At 36.6% G+C, this 13,629-nt stretch overlaps 1 long non-coding RNA gene and 1 other non-coding gene across 2 annotated transcripts; one reads left to right on the forward strand and one right to left on the reverse strand.

Moving 5' to 3' along the window:
• Positions 1–1,857: 1,857 nt before the first annotated feature.
• TRNAF-GAA (transfer RNA phenylalanine (anticodon GAA)) lies at positions 1,858–1,930 on the forward strand. Its single transcript has one exon. It is a non-coding gene; the product is annotated as a tRNA-Phe (tRNA).
• Positions 1,931–9,098: 7,168 nt separating this feature from the next.
• On the reverse strand, positions 9,099–13,515 carry LOC134200738 (uncharacterized). The gene is made up of 2 exons (XR_009975780.1): positions 13,078–13,515; positions 9,099–10,827 (listed from the first exon to the last, which is right to left on the reverse strand). It is a non-coding gene; the product is annotated as an uncharacterized LOC134200738 (long non-coding RNA).
• Between the last annotated feature and the right edge of the window lie 114 nt (positions 13,516–13,629).

A 13,629-nucleotide genomic window follows, 5' to 3' on the forward strand; every position in this document is an offset into this window, starting at 1 on the left:
ATTTATTATTATTTTATATATTGGGTACCAACATGTTTATACATCAGCACAGAACATTACAGGTATCATATACATTGATTTCAGACTAAATGCTAACACAATTACAGGTATCGACTGCATGCATTGATAAAAAAAAAGCGGTTCGTAGTATAAAAAAAAAACTATATATAAGTCGTCTATTATCAAAGGTGGCAATCTGTGCATTTGGACAAAAAAAAATTATTGATATGTCAATACAGATTGATTTGAATATAATCGTCTCCTTCAAAGAATACGGTTCAAACCTGCATTAAATAAAGGTTAATAGTTAACCTGTTATTTATCTAAGATGTCGTTCCGAAGAGTTTTGTGACTGCCAATGGAATACAAAGTCAATAATTCGTTTTTCTGATTTACCAATCATTGTTCAAAAGTCAGATTGCCGGCTTTGATAATAGTCGACTCATATAAAATTAAATGAAGACCTTATATTATTACACATTTACTACCAAATACGCTATATTCTTAATTGAAAAAGCTCATTGAGCAAGATTGTAGACTCCTCGTCTAAGACTGTCAACAGTGTCAGCAAAAACGTCCAGAGAATACTTGTTATGTTATGTTATGTTAAGTCGTCGTGGCCTACAGGATAAGACGTCCGGTGCATTCGTATGTAGCGATGCACCGGTGTTCGAATCCCGCAGGCGGGTACCAATTTTTCTAATGAAATACGTACTCAACAAATGTTCACGATTTACTTCCACGGTGAAGGAATAGCATCGTGTAATAAAAATCAAACCCGCAAAATTATAATTTGCGTAATCACTGGTGGTAGGACCTCTTGGGAGTCCACACGGGTAGGTACCACCACCCCGCCTATTTCCGCCGTGAAGCAGTAATGCGTTTCGGTTCGAAGGGTGGGGAAGCCGTTGTAACTATACTGAGACCTTAGAACTTATATCTCGAGGTGGATGGCGTATTTACGTTGTAGATGTTTATGGGCTCCAGTGACCACTTAACACCAGGTGGGCTGTGAGCTCGTCCACTCATCTAAGCAATAAAAATAAATAAATAAAAAAGTTATAAAAATCGCTAGTTTATATTCATTTTATGTATTACACTGCTTAAGTTACTTACTGCCTTCTACTATATAATTATTTGTGATAATAATAACAACTGATGTATAGAATTTGTATCTTAACCGCTTAGTTGCCCTCAATTAAGAAAAATAGTATTAATATTCGCCAATAGATGTCGGGAAGAGTTGATTATTGAAAACACGAATAAAACAACATTTTCTGAAAATAAATCGTAGCTAGATCGATTTATCGCCCCCGAAATCCCCTGTATATTAAATTTTATGAAAATCTTTGGAGCCGTTTCCGAGATTCAGATTATATATATATATTAATGTACAAGAATTGCTCGTTGAAAGGTATAAGATACTACATAGTTACATTACGGTCGCAATATGGCTATTGCGATATACTTCTTCAAGCTACCATCCGCAACATCTGGTCGTTGCCATAGATCACAGTCACAACAGTGTGCTTAGTGCAAGTTTTTTAACGTTCTCGATCGCGTAAAAGTTAACTCAAATTTGTATGGAGTTGGAATAACGTTATAGAATACAATTGAGACTATAATCTCATATCTTAATACTTTTGGAGGATTTCACGCTATTATTTCTGTTTCCAGTAACCACTCAATATCAAGTGGATGGTAAGCTTGTTTGTACATCTGTGCATTAAAAGAATAGACCCGTTCTAAAGAATTCTCCATTTCAGATACAATCTTTAAATTATTATCTTTTCATTACTTATAAATTTTGTATGTCAATCTTTATAAGGTTTACTTAAATTCAAGCAAAGTGATATAGCCGAAATAGCTCAGTTGGGAGAGCGTTAGACTGAAGATCTAAAGGTCCCCGGTTCAATCCCGGGTTTCGGCAGAATCTTTTTGTATTTATTTTTAAACTCATTTTATTTGCCTCCATAAAATTATTAATAAACACTTGACTAATAAACTTGATAAATAATAATAATAATAGATAATAAGAAATATAAACGTGAAATTTTTTTCTTGATTGTTTTTTTTCTTATTGGATTTGTTTTCTTTGTACACAATTCAAGTTTAATTGTTTGATAAAAATATTGTAAATAAAATTAACTAGATATTTATAATATTTTATAAACAAAGAATTCATAACTATTTTCTCATTTGAAAATATAATTCACAACTGATTGAATAACATAATTAATTTTCTCACACATAAATATGTGTTTCATATCGTATTTTGATTGCAGAACCCTAATTTTTCATCAAATTGTTGACGTAATTGTTTTAAAAGCAATTAGTATTTTCATTGAATTTCGTGTGTACTTTTAATTATTACTAGAAATGTAACTATTAGAGTAGATTTCTATGGCTAATTATTAAAAATGCTAATTCTTGCTGATACCAAAACTTGTGGGAAAGGTAGTGTTGAGTCTCTATATCGGGCAAGGATTATCAGGACACGTGTTCAGTTAAGTGACTAATGTATACTGGGATTACAACTTAACGTGCAGCCCGACAATCCCGAGACTGACGCAGCATCATTGCATTTTAATTACCGCTAACACATACATATACAGTCAAACCTGGATAAGCGAGAGTTTAAGGGAGCACAATCTCATTCTCGCTTATAGAGGTTTCTCACTAACCCGAGTTTCTCGCTAATGCTCCCTCTGAATTTCATTTCGCGATTTTCCGGATTCAAACGCATTCACTATTTTAAGTTTATCACTTAATGACAATACATACTTTAATTTTAATTTTCCGTTTTGACATGATGCATAACAGAACTTTCCTTCCCAATTGATTAACGATAAACTGAGTAAGCCGGACAAACAGGACGGTACACAGGCACACGTGTCCATTCGAAAAGAATGCGATAAAATAACGTTATTTAGTTCCACGAAATAGAATAGGTTCAATATTGACGAGAAAACAATACAAAAACAATGTTAAGAAGTTCCATGAAAGTTAAGAATGAGTCATAAAATAGCAGATGTTAAATTTGTAATTTGTTTTGTTATTTGTTCCTCCTAAATAATATAAATAAATAAAGCTCGACTGTCGCTTATAGAGGTATAGATAAGTAGCAGTCTCACTTACGCAGGTCCATGAGGGAAAACGACTCTCTCTTACAGAGGTTTCTGTTTCTCGCTAATAGAGGTTTTAGGGGCTTAAAATGCCGGTCCTGGCTATTACTCTCACTTATAGAGTTTTCTCACTTATCCAGTTCTCACTTACCCAGGTTTGACTGTAATTATAATTATTAGTTGCTATGGGGATATTTGTGGTACCTACAGTAGTAATAGTAGTGGTGAAATGATTACAATCAATGAATTAATCTTTAGAATTATTTATTACAGGAAAAATTCACATTGACGCACGAATACCTGGAAACGTTGTGTTTTCTGAACAAACCCTTATTTTCATTTATAATTCCTCAGAATTCAAAGTGTTTAATTTATTATATGGTATCTAAAATTTGATCAAATTGAAAACTGGTGGTAGGACCTCGCGTGAGTCCGCACGGATAGGGATCACCACCCCGCCTATTTTTGCCGTGAAGCAGTAATAATGCGTTTCGATTTGAAGGGTGGGTCAGCCGTTGTAACTATACTGAGACCTTAGAACTTATACCTCAAGATGGGTGGCGGCATTTACGTTATAGATGTCTATGGGCTCCAGTAACCACTTAACACTAGGTGGGCTGAGAGCTCGACCCATCTAAGCAATAAATAAATAAAAAATACAAAAAAAATCGAAATCGTAACCTAGTCGATTAATAAGCAAAAATCGGGGATTAATTATACACGATTATTTAGATATATTATTCCAAAATAGGATTCCTTGAAATATAGGAACGTTTTCTCTCTCGACTGAACAGATTTAGTACGACGCCTGCCCGTATTTAAAGGCAAATAATTTTTCAACATCATTATCACTTAGTAAAGGTTTTTTTAGTGTTTGTTTGCAGCCTTTAACATCAAACAACTGGCTATCCAGTAGATCTGTCTTCATAGCTCGTAAAATAATAATAACTTTGAAACAAACTAATTGTTTATGCAAAGTACTTAAATCGTAGAACCTACTTGTTAAAAATGGTGCTTTTAGGTACCTCAAGCACCGGTCATCGTTCTCGTCGAACCCGTCGCTTGCGACGAAGGGCTCGACGAGTAAATTAACCCTCAGACACAGCCCACCGAGTTTCTCGGCGGATCTCCTCAGTAGGTCGCGTTTCCAATCCGGTGGTAGATTCCGCGAAGCACGGCTCTTGCTAGGGTTCGTGTTAGCAACGTCGTCAGGTTTGAGCCCCGCGAGCTCACCTAAAAGTTAAGGTTACGCTGAAATAGCCTCTCAAGTATAGGTAGGAAAAAAAAAACTTGTCAAAATCTTTCGATCACAATTCTTCGGCAAGGACATTCTTGTACAAGCGAATCCACTTTCAATAAAAGATTTCTTATGTTTCCTATTAAAAAAAATCTTTTTACTTATAGTATAGTACAAGTTAGATTGTTGTAGATATTCATACATTAAATCCGCATTAGTTGAACACAGAATTCGCATTAGCCACTTTTCTACGCCACGCTTTATGTTTTTGCTAGCGTGAACATTAAGGAAATATTTTATTAATTCGGATTGATTTTTTTTTTACTTTTTATTAACTTAATTATCAATATTTACAGATAGGCACTGGTAACGCCAGAAAATTTAATGTATTTTTTTTAAATCAACGCCATCTAGCGTTTCTACGTGGCTCAGTGTGGAGAAAACGATTTTAAGCCTCACATACTCGACACTGCATGTCGTGACTGTGCGATTTTGTATGTCGTCAGACGACAGATTTTGCACATCACTGGCATGCAGAATCTTCGAGAAACGACACATTAAAAATATAAAAGGACAAGTTCGCTTTGTTCAAGTCTCTTTCATGTAACATCAGCGTACCCAGAGGCACCCTCAGACAAGGACACGTTATAGACTATAATTCTTATCGGGAACTTAATTTTTTTTGATTAAATCATCGTGGTTATGTAATGTTTAAGGAATTAGACAAAAATCATCAGTAAACTTCATACTATCGACATACCTATCACATAAACGACTTTTCGAATACAATAAAGTCAATAACACAGTACGTAAGCTCGAACAGTAAGACGTGACCCTCGCCGCAATCAAATTACTAGGCTCTCTATGTTGCCACTCTAACTTGACCTTCCCCATGCTGTGCAGAAGTGGTTACACTATACTTACAATATGCAACGCAACGTTATATAAAGAGCGTGCACCTTAGATTGAATAACATCATTTGACATTACAGAGTAATACTTCTATTTAGATACAGTTTGTGAATGCATAATGTACATGACATTATGAGCATAAGAAATTATCACTATTCATAAAAACTGTCATAACGTGAAGAATCTACCTTGAAACAATAAAAATAAGTTTAAAATTAAAAGTTAAAAATTAATTTTATTGTATAACGGTTGTATTTTATAACAAACTCATTTGTTTTTTGGTTTTTTTTTTTTTGTGATTTCGAGATTGCTTCGCGAGAGAAATAGTATTTGCCACAATACATCCTAATATTTCTACCCATTCGCTAGTAGTCTAGTAGGGCTATTCCAGCTACGGGCGTACGAATAGGTGAGCTCACGGGCCCAACTTGAGAGAATTCGCGAACACTAGTTCTAGCAAGAACAGTACATCTCAGATTCTACCACCGGACCGGAATCGCGACCCACTGAGAAGATCCGGCGAGAAACTCAGTGGCCTGTGTCTATGGGTTCGCTCGTCGAACTCTTCATCGTAATCAACGAGTTCGCCAAGAACGGTGACCGGTTAAATAATCTAAAAGAACGGAGAATTTATCCGGGGACCAAACAAATCATTGCTAAATATTGAGCGAGGCACACTGGCCTTACTAACTTTAAACAAAACTTAGTTCCGCTAGGAGTAATATGAGACATATTACTGTATTAACGTGTAACTTAAGAAAAACGAAAACAAAACGTGTGCACTTTTGCAATAGAAGTGAAATTATCAGTGTGCTTGCTTATTGCGAGTTTTTTGACGTTCTCGATAGCGTAAAAGTTAACTCAATATGGAGTTGGTACAGCGCCCCTAGCGATAAACGTAAACAAACGTTTCAACTCCATAATAATTTGAGTTAACTTTTACACTGTCGAGAACGTTAAGAAACTCGCACTAAGCACACAGAAGTATTCTATCTCATTATTTCACACTCTAAGCCCTATAAATGTGTAAAATTGGGATCGTGGCGCATAAAATAAAACATTTCCACTGTTGCACTTTTATTGTTCTCTTCTAAAATCTTCTCTGTTATTATAATAAAAAATTAAGTGACATCTTTTTACGCCTTGCTCATCGAATTGTCTTCGCTATCTTGATTTTCTCTGCCATTCTCTTTTACCTTTCTTACAGTTTTCTCTCACTCGCATACGTATTTTTTTCCTACCTCAGCTAATAGCCTTGAGAGGCTACTTCAGCGTAGCCTTAACTAGAACTAGAAGGCTCACGGGGCTCAAACCTGACGACGTTGCTAACACGAACCCTAGCAAGAGCCGTGCTTCGCAGAATCTACCACCGGATTGGAAACGCGACCCATTGAGAAGATCCGGCGAGAAACTCAGTGGACTGTGTCTGTGGGTTAATTTACTCGTCGAGCCCTTTGTCGCAAGCGACGGGTTCGACGAGAACGATGACCGGTCGCATACATACTCACATCCTCTTTTCATACATTCTGTTCTTACCGATCCTACAGATATATTCGTTTGTCTCTTCTTAAAATTTCTTTTCGAGTTTCTCACAACGACACTAAAGAGTACTTTCACAAGTACAAGCCTTTAATCTAGTTACGTTTCATTCCAATTCGTGCACTTATGCCCTAAAAGGCCTGGCTCCAGTCTCGCAATACAAAAGGTTTGTTTGTACATTTTTTTATATTTTTTTTGGTCAGGTGGAAATCGCCGGACTTTCGCCCTCCACTGGGGACGGCGGGCGGAGCATGTCGGAGTCGAACCGACTAAAACCTCCTGTCGCTCAACAACCAACGTCCAAACCTCACATGAGACAGAACTCATGAAAAGGCAAAGGGGGGAAAGTGAAGTGTATAATGCGGAGCACATCTCTCCCATCACCCTCCCCCTCGGGACGCCGGACTGGCGGTCGTCGGCGCCACGACCACCAGCCCTCTCGGTCCTAAAAGACATGGCTCCAGTCAAAAGACAAAAGATTTGTTTGTACATAGGGTAAATTTAATATAGCGCATTGAAAGGAACCGGCCGACGAAGGCACACTGTATAAATTATCGGGGGTCTAATTTTATTGGCTATCAATTCATCGGTTCCGGGAAAGGTCAAGGTTTCATAATGCGTGAATGCTGTTTGGTACGTGTTCCGTACTGAGCTGTAGTTTCGCATGTCAAAATGTCGAACTACATGATTAATTAAGCCTTTTCAAACCAATTTTTCATTGGTGTTACCTTTTTTATGTTTAGCAAATTAACGAAGCAAGATTTGTTTTTGTTTCGTGTTTTCACCGTCTACCAAATTATCTCCGTAATTTCATCTTATCTCCTTTTCTGTATGTGTATCTCTGTATTGCGCCTTTCCGTTCTATATTTGGTACATTTAAAATCAGTTACTTTAATAAAAATATGGACAGAAGAAAGACGAACAAATCTAGTTTCAATACGACCATAACAACAAACACGACAAAACCTTTAGCGAATGTACTCGTAATAAATTCAATGGATTTATTAGAACATAGCTAGTACGATAAACAGTATAAGCTGTCATCTGCAACGCAAAACGATTATCTGAAATTCACATCACAATAGAGCTATGTCGTTTTGTAGATAATTAAACTGGTAACAATGGAAGGCCATTTAGTATGAAAGGTTTATTTAAACGAAAGCCTGCTGCATTTCAAGTGACATGTAATAATAATTGTAAATAGAGATGCTTTGACAAAAACCGACTACAAATAGAAAAAAAAAGATATTCCAAAACAAATTAATATACACTAAAAACAATAATCATCGAAATTGGTTGGTGTGATGTTGAGTTATTCATATATTTGTCGCGCACGTATTTAATGCAAATTTAAGACTTCTATGGTTTTCTCATGGATAACATTATCAGAACTGGACTAAATTGAAACAGGACCACACGGGAAGCGTCAGCTTTCTAATAAAAAGGAATCCTCAAAATCGAGTCATCCAGTCAAAAGTTATGAGGTAACAAACATAAAAAAACATACACACACACACACACAGTCGAATTGAAACACTCCTCCTTTTTTGAAGTCAGATAAAAAACAATAATAATAAACTGTAAAATGTAATATTATATCTAAGATACATACTATAATATAAATATAACTTTATTATTAATAAAGGTATTGCAGACGGGGACGTTTCAATTAGTGATAACATAAAAATGTTTTTACGTCTTATGTATTTACTTGTCTCCGTGTGAAACTCTGCTATTATATCATAAATCGCAATGTAGAAATTTGTCATTAATGCTACTATTTGTAGATCAATCATTTCCGAATGCAATTTGACTCTATTCTCCCCCTTTGCCTTTTCATGAGTTCTGGTACCCGGTCACCGTCCTCGTCGAACCCGTCGCTTGCGACGAAGGGCTCGACGAGCGAATTAACCCACAGACACAGCCCACTGAGTTTCTCGCCGGATCTTCTCAGTGGGTCGCGTTTCCGACCCGGTGGTAGATTCTGCGAAGCACTGCTCTTGCTAGGGTCAGTGTTAGCAACTCTCCGGTTTGAGCCCCGTGAGTTCACCTACACACGCTAGGGTAAGCTGAAATAGCCTCTCAAGGCTATCAGCATAGGTAGGAAAAAAAAAGAGTTCTGTCTCATGCGAGGCTCGGACGTGGGTTGTTAAGTGACAGGAGGTTCTAGTCGGTTCAACTCCGACATACCCCGCCCGCCATTCCCAGTGAAGGGTGGGAGTCCGGCGATTTCCTCATAACTGAAAAAAAATCAGGAATAAGAAAGCATAGATTAAATAAAAAATATTTTTTGGGTTAAATTTCGCGCGTTTATTTTTCCATAGTCCATACATTATTTCCGAAGATTCAAATACATACTTTTAAATAGACAAAAGTTTGCGTAGGTGCGAAATATTGAATGATAATAATGTTCCATGCCATTTGTAGATGTTAGATTATTATAACGTCCTCAGAGACGAAATCTTTAAGGTACATACAAATAAAATAAATTTAATATAATTTTTACTGAGATTTGTAATTTTTTGTAGGTAAAAGAAAAAAAACAAAATTAGTGAGTATACATTAAAAGGAAAGTCCTCATGTGTGACAATTTACCGTATAATTAAATGTATAAATAACTTTTAAAAAAACTACGTACACATATTAATATGTGTCAATAACCCTAAAGAGGTTAATAATGCATTTAAAATCCAACAGTCACATGTTTCTTGGCCGAAATTAGATGTTAAATAATCTAGAAAATACCCCAATTATTTTACGTTCATAATGTATAAAAATTATAAATCAAATATCGCGACTGAGTCACTCACTATCAAAAGAACCGAATCAAAGGGGTTCGTTCATCCGAATTCGTCGTGATTAAAACTGAGATTGGGTCTTTGTGCGTTGCCATGGTTACCTTATTAGTCTCTTCCAGAGATTACAAATGTATACAGAAGGTTTAATTGTTTGGACGATACAAAGCTTCGATTAGCTTTCTATAATCTTGGTTATTTTTTATTCGCATATTTTATTTTATGTACACTCGTCTATTAATAAAATTATTAATGTAAATTAAACTAGAGTTAGTTAGTTAGGTTTTTATTGAAGATTTTCAGCTCTTAATTAAAATATCCTCCATGGTGTTTTCATTTTAACTAATAGATCTTGTTTATGCCCAAATAGTATTTTTGTTCCTATAAATAAAACTTGTAGACAAATATAATAATAATTAAATTACGAATTTGTTTTAGATTTGTAATTGAATGTGAACAAACCTACAACAAATTTTGTTTTTAGTGTTAAAAGAGAAAACACGCCTACGCCCACCTACTTACAGCTTCGTCAGGTTAGAGCCCCGTGAGATTGGTTACGTGACTAAGGTTACCAGCATAGGTAGGGAAACAGAACGCATACAAGCTGATTAAGTTGGTTCTGCTTGTGCCAGCGCGCTTATGTGTGGCTTTTGGGAGTATACTATCGGATGATTTGCAAGCGAAGTAAATTGTCCCCGTAATAAGGTAATAGTCTACAAAACTAGCATTCGCCCGGTCATGACCTATGCGAGTGTTGTGATCGCTCACGCGGCCCGCACTAATCTGAAACCCCTTCAAGTTACCCAATCCCATTTTTGCAGGATAGCCGGCAGAGCACCGCGGTTCTTGAGGGACGTGGATCTCCATGATGATCTAGAGCTTGACTCCGTCAGTAAGTATTTTCAGTCGGCATCAGTGCGCCACTTTGAGAAAGTTATGACACGAAAATCGTCTTGTCGTGGCCGTCGGAAACTACATACCCGATACTGCGGACCGAATGGTAAACAGTCGACATCGTCCTAAACACGTCATTTCGGATCCTCCCGATCCACTAACGGTGCTTTTAGGTTCTCGTCGAACCCGTCGCTAGCGGCGAAGGGCTCGGCGAGTAAACTAACCCATAGACACAGCCCACCGAGTTTCTCATCGGATCTTCTCACTGACGAAGATCTTCTCAGAGTCTTCTTCAGGATCTTCTCAGAATCAACGATGATGATTACCTAACAAAAAGGAATTAATTCTTGAATCGGTCTGTGTGCAATTGTTCTGTTTTAAAACTTCTGTGGTTGTTCTTTTCGTTCATTACGATTTTTATTGAAGCAATTAAACTGTCAACGATCGCTAATTGAATTGGCTCGAAAGCTTTTTATACTTTTTTCTACTGGTGGTGGGACCTCTTGTCAGTCCGCGCGGGTAGATACCACCACTCTGCCTATTTCTGCCGTCAAGCAGTAATGCGTTTCGGTTTGAATGTCGCTTAAACCAAACATCGCCTTTCAGCTGTCGATCAGAGGAAAGCGTACAATAGACCATTTTTTAGTTATCATTGGCTGATTAATGGGGTTAGTTTTTCAATGCCGCAGACATAATTATAAATAATAATTCTACCGCTCTTGAAAGTAGGTTTTTTTTTTCGAGAATGAGCTTACGGCTCATTTGGTTTTGATTGCTTACCGGAACCCATGACACTCACCAGACATAATGGAACAGTTGCCCCACCGACCAAAGGTAAGGTAAGGTAAGGTAGGGTAAGGTAAGGGTAAGGTAACTATACTTGAGACCTTAGAACTTATATCTCAAGGTGGGTGGCGCATTTACGTTGTAGATGTCTATGGGCTCCAGTAACCACTTAACACCAGGTGGGCTGTGAGCTCGTCCATCCGTCTAAGCAATAAAATAAAACAAAAAGGTAAAAAATTAGAAAGTTTATTTGCTATCGTTAACGCGTTCCCATCTTTAACCGAAGTAAGTAGAATCACCAAAATCGTTTGCCTTAATTGGCATTATAAATAATAATACAAAAGGTACATTTGTAGCTTTTAGAAAGAAAAAACTTTGGTTCTCTGATTTGTAAATGAAACCGTATTTTCCCTATCATTATTTACAGATGTACTTAAAGAACACACAATTCATGTTCCCGGCATCGTCTTTCAGCTTTATTATCTACATTTTGTATTTTCTCTGTGTTTTTTCGCCTCCTTGCGAACTTATCCTGACGCATATAAATTTTATGCTCTATTTATTGTCACATTACGTGTAAGGATAAAAAAAAACTATAATCGTAAATTCACAAAGTTTTCTGTCTTACAGTTCACATCGAATGTGTGACCAGATTACCAAATTATCTTAGATAAAAGGTGAATTTATTCTGTAATAAATCTTGAATGGGAAACGGGCTTTCGTGCCAATATCTATCTAATTTTATAGAAACGACATTGAATAGACGCATCAAAGTCTTCGTAGACTAAAGGATAAGACGTCCGGTGCATTCGTATGAAGCGATGTACCGGTGTTCGAATCCCGCAGGCGGGTACCAATTTTTCTAATGAAATACGTACTCAACAAATGTTCACTATTGACTTCCACGGTGAAGGAATAACATCGTGTAATAAAAATCAAACCCGCAAAATTATAATTTGCGTAATCACTGGTGGTAGGACCTCTTGGGAGTGCGCACGGGTAGGTACCACCACCCCGCCTATTTCCGCCGTGAAGCAGTAATGCGTTTCGGTTCGAAGGGTGGGGTAGCCGTTGTAACTATACTGAGACCTTAGAACTTATATCTCGAGGTGGGTGGCGCATTTACGTTGTAGATGTCTATGGGCTCCAGTAGTCCACTTAACATCAGGTGGGCTGTGAGCTCGTCCATCAATCGAAGCTTAAAAAAAAACGTACCTACGTACGTACGAAATACGTACTTTACCCCTGTTTACGAGTGACTGTCACGGTGAAGTGAAAACATCGAGATATAAAGACATTCAGTGATTCATAACAACATTAAAACAGAGAGCGCTATTTTTTATTTACCACTAGCTGACCCGGCAGACTTCGTAGGGCCTCAATCGATAAATAAAAGACCTAAAGTTTTCTATAAAATAAACTTAAAACAAACAAAAGGAATCCGTCCAATGGGACACATTAAGGGAAAAACAAAATTGTTTGTTTTTATATAATTCCAAGCATTTTCATATTTATTCACCTTTTAAACCTTCTCTGGACTTCCACGAATAATTCAAGCCAAAACTAGCCAAATCGGTCCAGCCGTTCTCGAATTTTAGCGAGACTAACGAACAGCAATTCATTTTTATATATAAAGACTACGAGTATATGCATTAAATTCGATATTTATTTAACAGAGTGTAAAAGGACAAAAAATCATAATACAATCAAATTAGCAAGAAAAACCAATAAAGCGGTAAAATTAGCATGGGAATTTAAAATTATTGTTTAAGCATCTATTATATACCTACTTTGTTGTATCCATGGCATGAAAACGCTTCGCAGCTTCGCGGTAAAAACTGACAGGATGGGTATATCTATCCACAAAAGCTCTTAAGAAATGTAAACACTCGTACCTACATACTTGTCATTTTAAGAAATAAATCTAATTTCGTTCGTTAATTGTATTAAAAACATATTTTTAACGGCGTGCATGTTTTTAAAACTGATTTTTTTCTTTACTTGTTTCATCATGTTAGTAATCATTCACTTTTCCGTAAAACGTTTCAATATAGTCTTGTAGGCAACGGAAATAAACCAATTTCACGTCTGTACACAAACTCATGTGCATTCGACGCGGTAATATGATGACAGATGGAGCGGAACTACATTGGATAGCATGTGCATGATACAGTCCCATTAGGAGTAGGAGAAACGTGGATATAATACAAGATAAAAGCATGTATTATACGACTAGCCACAATTATGTAATGACAAGTTGTAAGTGATGCTTAGTTTGACGTGAAAAACTATTATGATTAGGTATTCAATTTCGTTTTTTTACGATTTAAATTTTAAATCGA

The sequence above is a fragment of the Bombyx mori genome, chromosome 20 (genome assembly GCF_030269925.1).
Source record: "Bombyx mori chromosome 20, ASM3026992v2".
NCBI classification, from domain to species: domain Eukaryota; kingdom Metazoa; phylum Arthropoda; class Insecta; order Lepidoptera; family Bombycidae; genus Bombyx; species Bombyx mori.